A 14,948-nucleotide genomic window follows, 5' to 3' on the forward strand; every position below is an offset into this window, starting at 1 on the left:
AATTGTATTTCACCCCTCAATAAAATAGCAAGCACAGCCAAGCACCTGATGTAGGATATAGCAAAAAAAAACAAACACACTATTGATGGTTAAATGTACTTGGTGGCAGCTTGTGCTGGCGCACCACAAGACACAAAATGGCCGCCGATCACCCCAGAAAAAAGTGACAGAAAAACGCTTTGGGCAGCCTAAAAACAGTGAGCAATTAAATAGCAGAGGTTGAATGATTTACAGCTGTAGATCGATCACTTCATTAAGTGTTTTTGAACAGTAAATCACTGCCTAATCTGGCCCTAACAGCAGCAGCTGCATCCTATCCCTACACTGATCAGAGCAGAGTGACGTGCGGTGCTACGTGACTCCAGCTTAAATAGAGGCTGGGTCACATGCTGCACTGGCCAATCACAGCCATGCCAATAGTAGTCATGGCTGTGATGGCCTCTTGGGGCAAGTAGTATGACGCTTGTTGATTGACTGCTTTGCAGCCTTTCAAAAAGCGCCAAGAAAGCGCAGAACACCGAACTTTTACGAAAATGTTCGGGTTCGTGTCCGTGTCACGGACAATCCAAAATTCGGTACGAACCCGAACTATACAGTTCGGGTTCGCTCATCCCTAATTAGGATGTCTTCAGTTCAGTCTTTTTGACTGATCAGGATGGAGATAATACCGCAGCATGCTACGGTTTTATCTCCAGCCAAAAAAAACTGAAAACTTGCTGTAATGCCGGATCCGGCATTTTTTTTTACATAGGAATGTATTAGTACCGGAATGCTGGATCCATCCTTCCGGTCTGCGCATGCAGAAAAAAAATCAAAACGGATCCGTTTGTCCGTATGACAAACGGACAGACGGATCCGTTATTGCAATGCATTTTTAAGACTGATTAGGATCCTGATCAGTCTTAAAATGCAATCAGTTGGCATACTGCATCCACTGCCTGGGGGAGTGCCAGGAAGGGATGGCTTAGCCACCATGAGGACTACAAACACCAGGGGTCTCTTGTAAAGAACTGACCCTCCCTGCAGAGCCTGGGTCTTCCTGCCAGGTCTCTGGGGCAACTGTAGGGGTCAATGGTTTGTCCAGCAGAGTCACACCGGCAGCTCCGTCCAGGGCCCCTTTGCTGCCGGTGTGACTCTGCTGGACAAACCATTGACCGCTACAGTTGCCCCAGAGACCTGGCAGAAAGACCCAGGCTCTGCAGGGAGGGTCAGTTCTTTACAAGAGACCCCAGATGGCAGATTGCCTTTCAGGGAACAGCCCCAGCCTGCACCTGAACCTCTTATCCCTGACCTGGCCGCGCTACCAACACTGCGGGTGGGTCAGATAAACAATTCTGTGTTGACCTTTAACCCTAGGGTGCAACCCTACGTACTGCCCTGGAAGCAGCCTCAGGCACCCTCTATTTGCCTACCAGAACCCCTTCAGCCGGAGGTTTTGTTTACCTCTGCACTGGCTAGGGATCCCGGCTTGCAGCATGTCACAGCTGCATTCTCCAGGCTGTCTGCACAGCCAACACCAAAAGCCACCACTAGAGGTCAGTGGCACACTACCACTGCTGCAACCATGAACTACCAGAGGCAAGAGCGCCCCCTGATGCGCTTTAGTAGCTCCAGCAGCGAGGAGGACATGGATGCCCTCCTCTAAATGCATCCTCCTTTAAAATAAGGACATTTGGGAGCCACATCGTGGACTATTCCTGACAGGTGAGGACCCGTTGGCATTGTGTGTCTTAACGTTTTTATTTCAGGTTGCCCTAGTTTGTCCTCACCCTGATGGTCATGCACTGTAAGGACTCCCCCCATCAGCATTTAACCCCTCACGTCCAAGTTTATTGTTTTATCCCCTTTCTCAGTTTACTTGATAGCCTTGTGGAACTATGGTTCTACAATATGCTGCTTTTAAACATTTTATACCTCCTTTGGATTACAATTAACTTTTATTCCTGTGGATTACAATTGACTTTTACCTGTTTCCAGAGGATTCTACTACTTCAAGCACTTCAAGTCAAAGGACTCAAGTTATTTTTGAGTCTACCCTTGCATTAATAAAATTGCACTACTTTTATTATAAAAATGTTTACCGCAATGTTGAAAGCTTGCACCCAAAGAAAAGACTCAAACGAATACCTGAGCTCTTTGTGATTTTCATACTATTTAATATTTATTGCACTAATTACCAGTTTACATGTTATGTAACGTTTAAGATAACATGCCCATTGTGTGTATTCTCTCCTAGGTGGCGCAATGTGACCTTCCTGCACTATTTGTGACAATTGCACTTAACATTGCACTTAACCAAAAATGTAGCAACTTGCTCAAGTATGCCTTGTTTGACAGCTCTGTTCTCTTTATACGGACTGCCTTCATGCAGACGCTTAATATTAATGGCCTACATCTGGAGTTATATATCCTAGGTACCCAGGTAGGACCAAGTGGTAAGTCCAGGCAGGTCTAGTAACTACACGGGTAACCCCGCTGCTTCGGGAATGGTTAGTAGTTATAGACCCCTCCTTCCCGCTTGTTATATGTTCAGGATTGCTCCCAACCTGAGGTGTTTACTTCCAGGAGTTTCATGGGATTATCATACCCTCCTCCTGTGACATTGCCAGAAACGCATGGAGATGCTAGATACCTCTCCTTCTGAGCCTTTGCCTAAGGTATGGTACCTCAAGCCTTAGAGACACATAACTTAGCTATCCCTTAGTCACCATAGTGATCATGCTATAAGCCAAATTTCTCAGGCTTTGGTGCAGGAAAGGGAATACAGGATAAAGCCACCCTTTCATTTGCGGGCATTCCATTACATAATGGCGGGACTACAGAGTAAAGACACCCCCATGCTTTCTTTGGTGTTTTAGGGCCAGAACACTACAAAGTCAGTCAGTAATGTTTGCTTAGTGCAGTATTTGGTTCACTGGTTATACCAAGAGAAGGAAACTGTGTGTTGGACACATTACTCTAGCAGGCAGGAACCTGGGGATAGCCGTTTCATATTTGTCTATGTATGTCATTATGTGTAATACATGCAGCACTTTGTAATTTATTGGGTACCCCAGAGCTGGTTCTTTCTCTCCCTCCTAAGCATAAGCCGAGGGCAGCTTAACTCGAAGTAAGGGGGAATGTAACATCCCAGAGTTATGTTACTAAACTCTTTTTCCCCGCTACTATTTGTTGGTAACATGTGCCTTGTCATCTAATGTGATTTTATTTAATATTCCTCACAAATGTGCATTGAAAGCCTTGTTTGAATGTACTTTGCTGTAATTTCCATGTACACCAGCAGGTGGCAGCAATGTTTAGCAAGGCCTTAGTTCAGTTTAGCATATCTAGACTGGAATAGTTAATTCCAGTTTAGCTCCCCCCTCTTTGAGCAGAGTGGGCTCGCCCATGTCCTGCCTCATGGGGAGGGAAGGAAGTTCAGTTAGTGTGCCAGCCACCCCGGCTAGGGGAAGGCTGTGCTGGTAGGAGCTCCCAGTTCTAGGGATCCCAACCCAGCATCTTGTCTCAGCTGAGACAAAAGATCGCCGTTCTCAGTCTGAGCCCTTCAGCCTCAGCTGGTGACAAGCAAGCAGCCACCTCCAGAACTCTAGGAAGAACCAAACCCTGTGAGCATAACTGTGAGTACCATCCAGAGACCAGGAGAAGCCAAATTCCTTCTCAGCTTGTCAGTCCCATACACAGCAGAAGATAGACAGAGCAGAAGATATAGATTCCTGCCACATATTACAGAGCCATAAGCAGACGACTAATCCTGCAAAAGAGCTCCAGGCACATGATAGAAGTAGAAGACAGATTCCTGCCATACATTGCCAATACTTGCTGGGACCTAAGACTATTGCTGTATCTCGTGTGGATTAATGCTGCCTCCAGTAAAGACTAGAGATGTCGCAAACATAAAATTTTCCGTTCGCGAACGGCGAACGCGAATTTTTGCAAATGTTCGCGAACAGGCGAACCGGGTGAACCGCCATTGACTTCAATAGGCAGGCGAATTTTAAAGCCCACAGGGACTCTTTCTAGCCACAGTAGTGATGGAAAATTAGTTTCAAGGGGACTAACACCTGGACTGTGGCATGCCGGAGGGGGATCCATGGCAAAACTCCCATGGAAAATTACATAGTTGATGCAGAGTTGGGTTTTAATCCATAAAGGGCATAAATGACCTAACAATCCTAAAATTTTTTTGAACAACGTGGTTTAAAACATCCAGTGTGTGTATACGATCAGGTATGATGTTGTATCGATCAGGTAGTGTAAGGGTTACGCCCGCTTCACAGACATTGACAGACCAAACTCCCCTTTTAATGCACCGCAAACAACCGCAAACAGTTCATTTGCCCAACCGCAAACTCCCTATTTGCACAAGGTTGGATACCAAGCTAGCCATGTCCCGTTGATGTCATTGAAGGTTTCTTCCTCCACCCAGCCACGTACAACACCAAGGGTCCCCGAAAGGTGAATTTAATAGATTTTTCAAACGGGGAGATGGTTAAAAAAACGCTGGCTCCCTCCCCTTTGTTTGAATCCACGGTCACTGCGTCTGCGCCATGCAATTTACTCTCACACCCGATATGAGTGTTATTTTCTGTAGTTCTCTTCTCATCAGTTTAATCCCTGTTACGTCCCCAATCTGGGGTCCATTTATTGAATTGATTTTTCGAACGGAGAGATGGTTAAAAAAACGCTGGCTCCCTCCCCTTTGTTTTAATCCACGGTCACCGCATCTGCACCGTGCAATTTATTGTCACACCCGATATGAGTGTTATTTTCTGTAGTTCTCTTCTCATCAGTTTAATCCCTGTTACGTCCCCAATCTGGGGTCCATTTATTGAATAGATTTTTCGAACGGGGAGATGGTTAAAAAAACACTGGCTCCCTCCCCTTTGTTTTAATCCACGGTCATTGTGTCTGCGCCGTGCAATTTACTGTCACACCCGATATGAGTGGTATTTTCTATAGTACTATTCTCATCAGTTTAATCCCTGTTACATCCCCAATCTGGGGTCCATTTATTGAATTCCAGGGCCAGTGGAAATTACAGCACCACGACCACGACGGCCCCTGCGGGGTGGTCTGCCTCTGCCTGTCATTTTTTTTTAGATAAGTGGTACTATGCTTGCAAGGTACTGTGCCACCCTATATAAGTGGTGGGCAGTGGGCACAGTACAGTCTGTGTGGGCCTGACACTCACTGGCTTGCAACTGCGATTATATCACAGAGAAAAAATAAATAGACTTTTTTTATCTGCAAGGTATTGTGACACCCTGTAACGGTATGAGTGGTGGCCTGGCCAGTGGACACAGTACAGTCTGTGAGCCTGCAGCCTCTCACTGTCTGGCAACTGCGATTATATCACAGAGAAAAAATAAATTGGCTTTTTTTTATCTGCCAGGTATTGTGAGTATGACACCCTGTAATGGTATGAGTGGTGGCCTGGCCAGTGGACACAGTACAGTCTGTGAGCCTGCAGCCTCTCACTGTCTGGCAACTGCGATTATATCACAGAGAAAAAATAAATTGGCATTTTTTTATCTGCCAGGTATTGTGAGTGTGACACCCTGTAATGGTATGAGTGGTGGCCTGGCCAGTGGACACAGTACAGTCTGTGAGCCTGCAGCCTCTCACTGTCTGGCAACTGCGATTATATAAAAAAAATATAATAAATTGACTTTTTTTTATCTGCAAGGTACTGTTTGTGACACCCTGTATGAATGGTGTGCACACAGTACAGTCTGTGACTGAGCCTGCAGCCTCTCACACACGGGCAGGCAACTGCAATATATATATATATATATATATATATATAAAAAAGGAGACTGATGTACCAGCCCTAAAAAGGGCTTTTTGGGGTGCAGTCAGGACGCTGTCCTTACAGCAGATTAGTCTGTGGACACAGAACACTGCCCTAGCTAACGCTTTCCCTATTGAATTAGCAGCAGCTACACTGTCCCTTCTCTCACTGAGAATGCAGCTTCCGAATGAATCTAAAATGGATGCTGTCCAGGAGGTGGGAGGGTCTGGGAGGGAGGGTCTGCTGCTGATTGGCTGGAATGTGTCTGCTGACTGTGAGGTACAGGGTCAAAGTTTACACAATGATGACGACTAGGGGGCGGACCGAACATCGCATATGTTCGCCCGCCGCGGCGAACGCGAACAAGCTATGTTCGCCGTGAACTATTCGACAGCGAACTATTCGGGACATCTCTAGTAAAGACAAGTTGAATTATATTCCAAGTCTGGATCTCATTCATTGCTACCAAGTTACTCAATTACTCCTACTAGCAACACTCATTTTATTGCAAGTGAGCCAGGATCCAGGAGTCCAGCAGTACCAAGGTTGGAGACACCGTTGACACTATACCCACTACTATACAGAGACATTATACCACTCTGCCATTCCTAACCTGGTACGTGAGTTGCAACACCTTAAAGTGCCCTGAGATTGTACCCTGCGCACGCTACAATTGGCGTCACGAACAAAAACAATAGACTTCTATATCCATATCCGGATCCACTGCATAATTTTGGCGTCCACCTAATCGTACCACGGTCCTGCTCATTGCACACACACTAAACAGGTTCCCCCTATAGACCTAACAGATGCCAAAAGATTGGTATATGTTGGAATACTATTTTTTTAGCCTGCAGTATTTTCTTATACATGTGGCCACCAAAAAACGTATTCCACAAGGTATGCATTTTTTTGCACGGCAGCCTTTGGAAGAAGTATGCCACTGCATGGGCCTTCCATACTTTATGCGTCAATGTAGTCTCAAATCATGATGTCAACAGTGCCTAAGATAGAATACAGTGGAATCATAGTTTTTCATGAGTAGACCACTCCTTTAGCCTCTTTCCAACTCCTCACCAGTGGCATGTATACAGGCAGATAGACAGCAGCTAGAGATGATCAAAGTTCTTGAAAATTTGAATTGGCTGCTTCGCCGGATTAAAAAAAGAAATTTGCTTTGTGATGAATTACCTTGTCGCGAAGTGCATTTCTTTGAAAGTAGTGGGTGCATGTGTGCAATGACAGGGTGCGGCGATTTCACAGCTCCCTCTCATTGTACCCCTCAGATGCTGCATTTATCGCTGATCGTGGCATCTAATATTAAGGTCTATAATAAAAAATAAAAAAAATAAAATCATACTTACCTCATTTATTTAATCTTGAAGAACCCACTACCACCATCTTGATTGAAGATCCAGCGAGAAATCACTTCATTACGTTTTTCACGAGATTTCGCGCAGGATCTTCAATCAAGATGGCGGCGGTGGGCTCTTCACACTCAAACGGATGAGGTGAGTTACATTTTTTTTTTTTTACCCCATTTCAAAGGAAAATCGATTTGTTACCATGAAGCACAAGAAAATTTGTCTTTGCTGCAAATCAGATTTTTCCAGAAATTCAGTCCCAAGTCCACTTGGGACACTTCGATTCACTCAACGCTAACAGCAGCAATTAGTCAATGGTGTGAATGGTGCTAAGAAGTGTAGAAACAGTTCCATCAGGAATAAAGTGCATCCATTCCTACAGTACCTTGAAAAGGTAGTCATACCTCTTGAACTTTTCTACGTTTTCACTTTACACCCACAAACTTAAATGTATTTTTGGGGATTTTATGTGATAGACCAACACAAAGTAGCAAGTACGTGTATGTGTGAAATGAAAAGAAAATGATATGTAATTTTCAAAATTATTAATAAATAAAAATCTGGAAAGTGCGGGTTGCATTTGTATTCAGCCTCCCTTTTCTGGTATGTCACAATTAGTGTTGGGCGCAAATATTCGTATCACGAATTTTAATTGCGAATATCGCCACTTTGAGAATATATATATTCGTATTTGCGAATATTCTAGATTTTCTTTTCATCAGTAACCTCCCTTCTTGCTTGTTGGCCAATGAGAAGGCTGCAATGTCTTGTGTCCATACATACATGCTACAGACATAGTGCTGTGATGTCACAAGTGCACAACAATACTTAGTGCACCAATCAGTAATATTTAGTCAGACCTGCTAAAATGTGAAGTTGCACATATTGCACAAAAATGTGCGCATCATTAATTGCGAATTCGAATATTGCCCCTGCTGCTCATCCGTAGTCTCTATTAGCTTTGCACATCTAGAGGCTGAAATTTTAGCTCATTCTTCTTTGCAAAATAGCTCGATCCCAGTCAGATTGGATGGCATTTAGGTTTGGAATTTGACTGGTCCATTCTAACACATGAATATACTTTGATCTAAACCATTCCATTGTAGCTCTGGCTGTATGTTTAGGGTCGTTGACCTGCTTGATGGTGAACCTCCACCCCAGTTTCAAGCCTTTTGCAGCCTCAACCAGGTTTTCCACCACGAATGCCCTGTATTAAGTTCCATCCATCTTTCCATCAGCTCTGACCAGCTTTCCTGTCCCTGCTAAAAAAAAGTATCCCAGAAGGAAAGGTGAGCCGAGCAGCCACTTGCAAGCCATATATCACCAAGCAGAAGAGAAAGTGATATAAAGCATGCCACCTCTGGACTTTGGAATAGAGGAAACGTTCTGTGGAATGACGAATCATTCTTCTCTATATGGAAGTCTGATGGATGAGTCTAGGTTTGGTGAATGCCATGAGAACATTTCCTGCCTGTCTGCATGCTGCCAACTGTAAAGTTTCGTGAAGGAGGGATGCAATGGGGTTGGCCTAGGCTCCTTAGTTCCAGTAAAGGGAAACCTTGAAGTTGATTAGAGATGAGCGAATAACAGCTGACGAAGTGGAATTCAATCCGAATTTCAAGAAAAATGTGATTTGCATCGAATGCGAATTTCCTCGCACTTCGTTGTGATGAATCGCAATTTTCCTAAAATGGCGGCTACACGTGTGAGGACTTAGAATATGGGGCAAGGAACTCTGGGAAGGCGGGATCAACCAGATTGACATGCCTGCATGCAGCCAATCAGCAGCCAGTCAGCCCTGTGATGTCACAGCCCTTTAAATATGGCAGCCATTTTCTGCCATTTTCCAGCGTTCAGAATGCAGGGACAGATGTGTGAAGGCACTAGGCACAGCAAGTGGAAAAATCTCTATGTTTTAAAGAAAACTGAAAAAAGGATTTACAAGTGCAGGCAAAGGATAGAGAGGAATCATTTCACAGCATCTTAGTGTGGGAGAGACGTCAGAAGGCGCTAGGGACATTGATAGGAAAGCGATTTACACGGAAAGGGAACGATTATTTAAGATCCAAATAGTCATTAGACAGCTCTGTCATTCCAGGTTTTTGTTATTGGGGTGCAAGTGTTACATTGAAAAGCCTTCAGTGGCTTTTATCTTAGTATCTTATTCAGTACGACAAGAAAAATATATTCTCAGTTCACTGTTGCAGTTATTTCTGTAGAAAGTGTTAAGGGGCGTATTTCAGTAAAAAAAGGAAAATATATACGCACTGCACTGTTGCAGTTATTTCGGGTGAAAGCGTATAGGTGCGTATTTCAGTACTACAAGAAAAATATATACGCACTTCACTCTATAGGTTTTTCCTGGTCAAAGCATATAGGGTCGTATTGCAGTCCAACAAGAAAATTATATATGCATTTCACTTCTGCAGTTATTTCTGGTGAAAGTATGTGGGGGCGTATTTCAGAACTATAAGAAAAATATATACGCACTTCAATCTTTGATTGTTTTCTAGTTAAAGCATATAGTGGCCTATTTCAGTCCAACAAGAAAAATACAGTTGCAAGAAAAAGTATGTGAACCCTTTGGAATTATATGGATTTCTGCACAAATTGGTCATAAATGTGATCTGATCTTCATGTAAGTCACAACAATAGACAATCACAGTCTGCTTAAACTAATAACTCACAATGAATTAAATGTTACCATGTTTTTATTGAACACACTATGTAAACATTCACAGTGCAGGTGGAAAAAGTATGTGAATAACTGGTTGAACCTCCTTTGGCAGCAATAACCAAACGTTTCCTGTAGTTGCAGATCAGACGTGCACAACGGTCAGGAGTAATTCTTGACCATTCCTCTTTACAGAACTGTTTCAGTTCAGCAATATTCTTGGGATGTCTGGTGTGAATCGCTTTGTTGAGGTCATGCCACAGCATCTCAATTGGGTTGAGGTCAGGACTCTGACTGGGCCACTCCAGAAGGCGTATTTTCTTCTGTTTAGGCCATTCTGTTCTATGCTTTGGGTCGTTGTCCTGTTGCAAGACCCATCTTCTGTTGAGCTTCAGCTGGTGGACAGATGGCCTTAAGTTCTCCTGCAAAATGTCTTTATAAACTTGGGAATTCATTTTTCCTTTGATGATAGCAATCCGTCCAGGCCCTGACGCAGCAAAGCAGCCCCAAACCATGATGCCCCCACCACCATACTTCACATTTGGGATGAGGTTTTGATGTTGGTGTGCTGTGCCTCTTTTTCTTCACACGTAGTGTTGTGTGTTTCTTCCAAACACTCAACTTTGGTTTCATCTGTCCACAGAATATTTTGCCAGTACTGCTGTGGAACATCCAGGTGCTCTTGTGCAAACTGTAAACGTGCAGCAATGTTTTTTTTTGGACAGCAGTGGCTTCCTCTGTGGTATCCTCTCATGAAATCTATTTTTGTTTAGTGTTTTACGTATCATAGATTTGCTAACAGGGATGTTAGCATATGCCAGAGACTTTTGTAAGTCTTTAGCTGACACTCTAGGTTTGTTCTTCACCTTATTGAGCAGTCTGTGCTATGCTCTTGCAGTCATCTTTACAGGACGGCCACTCCTAGGGAGAGTAGCAGCAGTGCTAAACTTTCTTCATTTATAGACAATTTGTCTTACCGTGGACTGATGAACAGCAAGGTTTTTGGAGATACTTTTATAACCCTTTCCAGCTTTATGCAAGTCAACAATTCTTAATCGTAGGTCTTCTGAGAGCTCTTTTGTGTGAGGCATCATTCACATCAGGCAATGCTTCTTGTGAAAAGCAAACCCAGAACTGGTGTGTGTTTTTTTATAGGGCAGCTGTAACCAACACCTCCAATCTCATCTCATTGATTGGACTCCAGTTGGCTGACACCGCACTCCAATTAGCTCTTGGAGAGGTCATTAGTCTAGGGGTTCACATACTTTTTCCACCTGCACTGTGAATGTTTACATGGTGTGTTCAATAAAAACATGGTAACATTTAATTCTTTGTGTGTTATTAGTTTAAGCAGACTGTGATTTTCTATTGTTGTAACTTAGATGAAGATCAGATCACATTTTATGACCAATTTGTGCAGAAATCCATATAATTCCAAAGGGTTCACATACTTTTTCTTGCCACTGTATATACGCACTGCACTGTTGCAGTTATTTCTAGTTAAAGCGTATAGGGGTGTATTACAGTAAAAAAAAAGACAAATATATATGCACTGCACTGTTGCAGTTATTTCTGTTTAAAGTGTATAGGGGTGTATTACAGTAGAAAAATAAATATATATACAGTACAGACCAAAAGTTTGGACACACCTTCTCATTCAAAGAGTTTTCTTTATTTTCATGACTATGAAGGCATCAAAACTATGAATTAACACATGTGGAATTATATACATAACAAACAAGTGTAAAACAACTGAAAATATGTCATATTCTAGGTTCTTCAAAGTAGCCACCTTTTGCTTTGATTACTGCTTTGCACACTCTTGGCATTCTCTTGATGAGCTTCAAGAGGTAGTCCCCTGAAATGGTCTTCCAACAGTCTTGAAGGAGTTCCCAGAGATGCTTAGCACTTGTTGGCCCTTTTGCCTTCACTCTGCGGTCCAGCTCACCCCAAACCATCTCGATTAGGTTCAGGTCCGGTGACTGTGGAGGCCAGGTCATCTGGCGCAACACCCCATCACTCTCCTTCATGGTCAAATAGCCCTTACTTTCAAAGTTTTCCCAATTTTTCGGCTGACTGACTGACCTTCATTTCTTAAAGTAATGATGGCCACTCGTTTTTCTTTACTTAGCTGCGTTTTTCTTGCCATAATACAAATTCTAACAGTCTATTCAGTAGGACTATCAGCTGTGTATCCACCTGACTTCTCCTCAACGCAACTGATGGTCCCAACCCCATTTATAAGGCAAGAAATCCCACTTATTAAACCTGACAGGGCACACCTGTGAAGTGAAAACCATTTCAGGGGACTACCTCTTGAAGCTCATCAAGAGAATGCCAAGAGTGTGCAAAGCAGTAATCAAAGCAAAAGATGGCTACTTTGAAGAACCTAGAATATGACATATTTTCTGTTGTTTCACACTTGTTTGTTATGTATATAATTCCACATGTGTTAATTCAAAGTTTTGATGCCTTCAGTGTGAATCTACAATTTTCATAGTCATGAAAATAAAGAAAACTCTTTGAATGAGAAGGTGTGTCCAAACTTTTGGTCTGTACTGTATATACGCACTGCACTGTTGCAGTTATTTCTGATGAAAGCATATAGAGGCGTATTACAGTAAAAAAAGAAAAATATATACGCACTGCACTGTTGTAGTTATTTCTGGTGAAAGCGTATAGGAGCGTATTTCATAAAAAAAATATATACACTCACCTAAAGATTTATTAGGAACACCTGTTCTATTTCTCATTAATGCAATTATCTAGTCAACCAATCACATGGCAGTTGCTTCAATGCATTTAGGGGGGTGGTCCTGGTCAAGACAATCTCCTGAACTGCAAACTGAATGTCAGAATGGGAAAGAAAGGTGATTTAAGCAATTTTGAGCGTGGCATGGTTGTTGGTGCCAGGCTGGCTGGTCTGAGTATTTTACAATCTGCTCAGTTACTGGGATTTTCACGCACAACCATTTCTAGGGTTTACAAGAATGGTGTGAAAAGGGAAAAACATCCAGTATGCGGCAATCCTGTGGGCAAAAATGCCTCGTGGATGCTAGAGGTCAGAGGAGAATGGGCCGACTGATTCAAGCTGATAGAAGAGCAACGTTGACTGAAATAACCACTCGTTACAACCGAGGTATGCAGCAAAGCATTACCACTCATCTCCACTACAAATAGGAAAAAGAGGCTACAATTTGCACAAGCTCACCAAAATTGGACTGTTGAAGACTGGAAAAATGTTGTCTGGTCTGATGAGTCTCGATTTCTGTTGAGACATTCAAATGGTAGAGTCCGAATTTGGCGTAAACAGAATGAGAACATGTATCCATCCTCTGATTGCTACTTCCAGCAGGATAATGCACCATGTCACAAAGCTCGAATCATTTCAAATTGGTTTCTTGAACGTGACAATGAGTTCACTGTACTAAAATGGCCCCCACAGTCACCAGATCTCAACCCAATAGAGCATCTTTGGGATGAGGTGGAACGGGAGCTTTGTGCCCTGGATGTGCATCCCTCAAATCTCCATCAACTGCAAGATGCTATCCTATCAATATGGGCCAACATTTCTAAAGAATGCTATCAGCACCTTGTTGAATCAATGCCACTTAGAATTAAGGCAGTTCTGAAGGCAAAAGGGGGTCCAACACCGTATTAGTATGGTGTTCCTAATAATTCTTTAGGCGAGTGTATATATACGCACTGCACTGTTGTAGTTATTTCTGGTGAAAGCGTATAGGAGCGTAGTTCAGTACAACAAGAAAAATATATTCTTAGTTCACTTCTGCAGTTATTTCTGTTGAAAGCGTATGGGGCGTATTACAGTAAAAAAATTAAAATATATACGCGCTGCACTGTTGCAGTTATTTCTGGTGAAAGCGTATAGGAGCGTATTTCATAAAAAAAAAATATATATATATATACACATTGCACTGTTGTAGTTATTTCTGGTGATAGCATATAGGGGCGTATTTTAGAACTACAAGAAAAATATATACGCACTTCACTTTTTGATTGCTTTCTAGTCAAAGCGTATAGTGGTCTATTTCAGTCCAACAAGAAAAATATATACGCACTGCACTGTTGCAGTTATTTCTGTTTAAAGCATATAGCGGCGTATTACAGTAAAAAAAATAAAACTAAATACGCACTGCACTATTGCAGTTATTTCTGGTGAAAATGTATAGAGGCGTATTTCACTACTACAAGAAAAATATATACGCACTGCACTGTTGTAGTTATTTCTAGTGAAAGCATATAGGGGCGTATTACAGTAAAAAAAGAAAACTATATACGCACTGCACAGTTGCAGTTATTTCTGGTGAAAGCGTAGAGCGGCGTAGTCCAGTACAACAAGAAAAATATATACGCATTTCACTTCTGCAGTTATTTCTGGTGAAATATATATACACACTTCACTCTAAGTTTTTTCTGGTCAAAGCGTAAAGGGGCGTATTTCAGTACTACTAGAAAAATATATTCTCAGTGCATTTCTGCAGTTAATTGTGGTGAAAGCGTTTAGTGGACTATTTTAGTACAAAAATAAAAATATATTCGTCGCTTTTAGGGATGTTTTAATTTCTATTTAATTTGTGTAGTTCAGCTACAAGTATGTCAGGCAGATAAGTGTCAGGTCATGCACAGAGGAGTGTCAAAGGCCTGAATGGCAAGTAGTGATGAGCAGAGTGGAGCAGGAGCTTGTGTTGCGAGAGCCTCCACGTTGTCATGCCCTTGGTCCTGCGACAATGTCCGCCTCTGCCTCCTCATCCTCCACCGTGTCCTCAGCCTCCACTGCAGGGACAAGTCACAGTGCCCCTCCAACATACCACATGTGCAGGGCACGGCGGTATCACGCTGTTCTGCACCTGGTTTGCCTTGGTGAATGGAGTCACACAAGGGAGGAACTGCTCCGTGTCAAGCATCAAGAAATCAAATCCTGTATTTTGCTGTGTCAACTGAAAATCAAAACCATGCTGCACGACAACAGGAAGAACATGTTGTCGGCACTTCTTCAAGGAAGGCTGAGCCATGTGCCCTATATGGCACACGTGTTCAATCTGGTTGTCAAGCGGTTCCTGAAGTCTTCCACCCATCTGCAAGACATCCTAAAAATGGC

This window comes from Bufo bufo, chromosome 2, assembly GCF_905171765.1.
Source record: "Bufo bufo chromosome 2, aBufBuf1.1, whole genome shotgun sequence".
Taxonomy (NCBI): domain Eukaryota; kingdom Metazoa; phylum Chordata; class Amphibia; order Anura; family Bufonidae; genus Bufo; species Bufo bufo.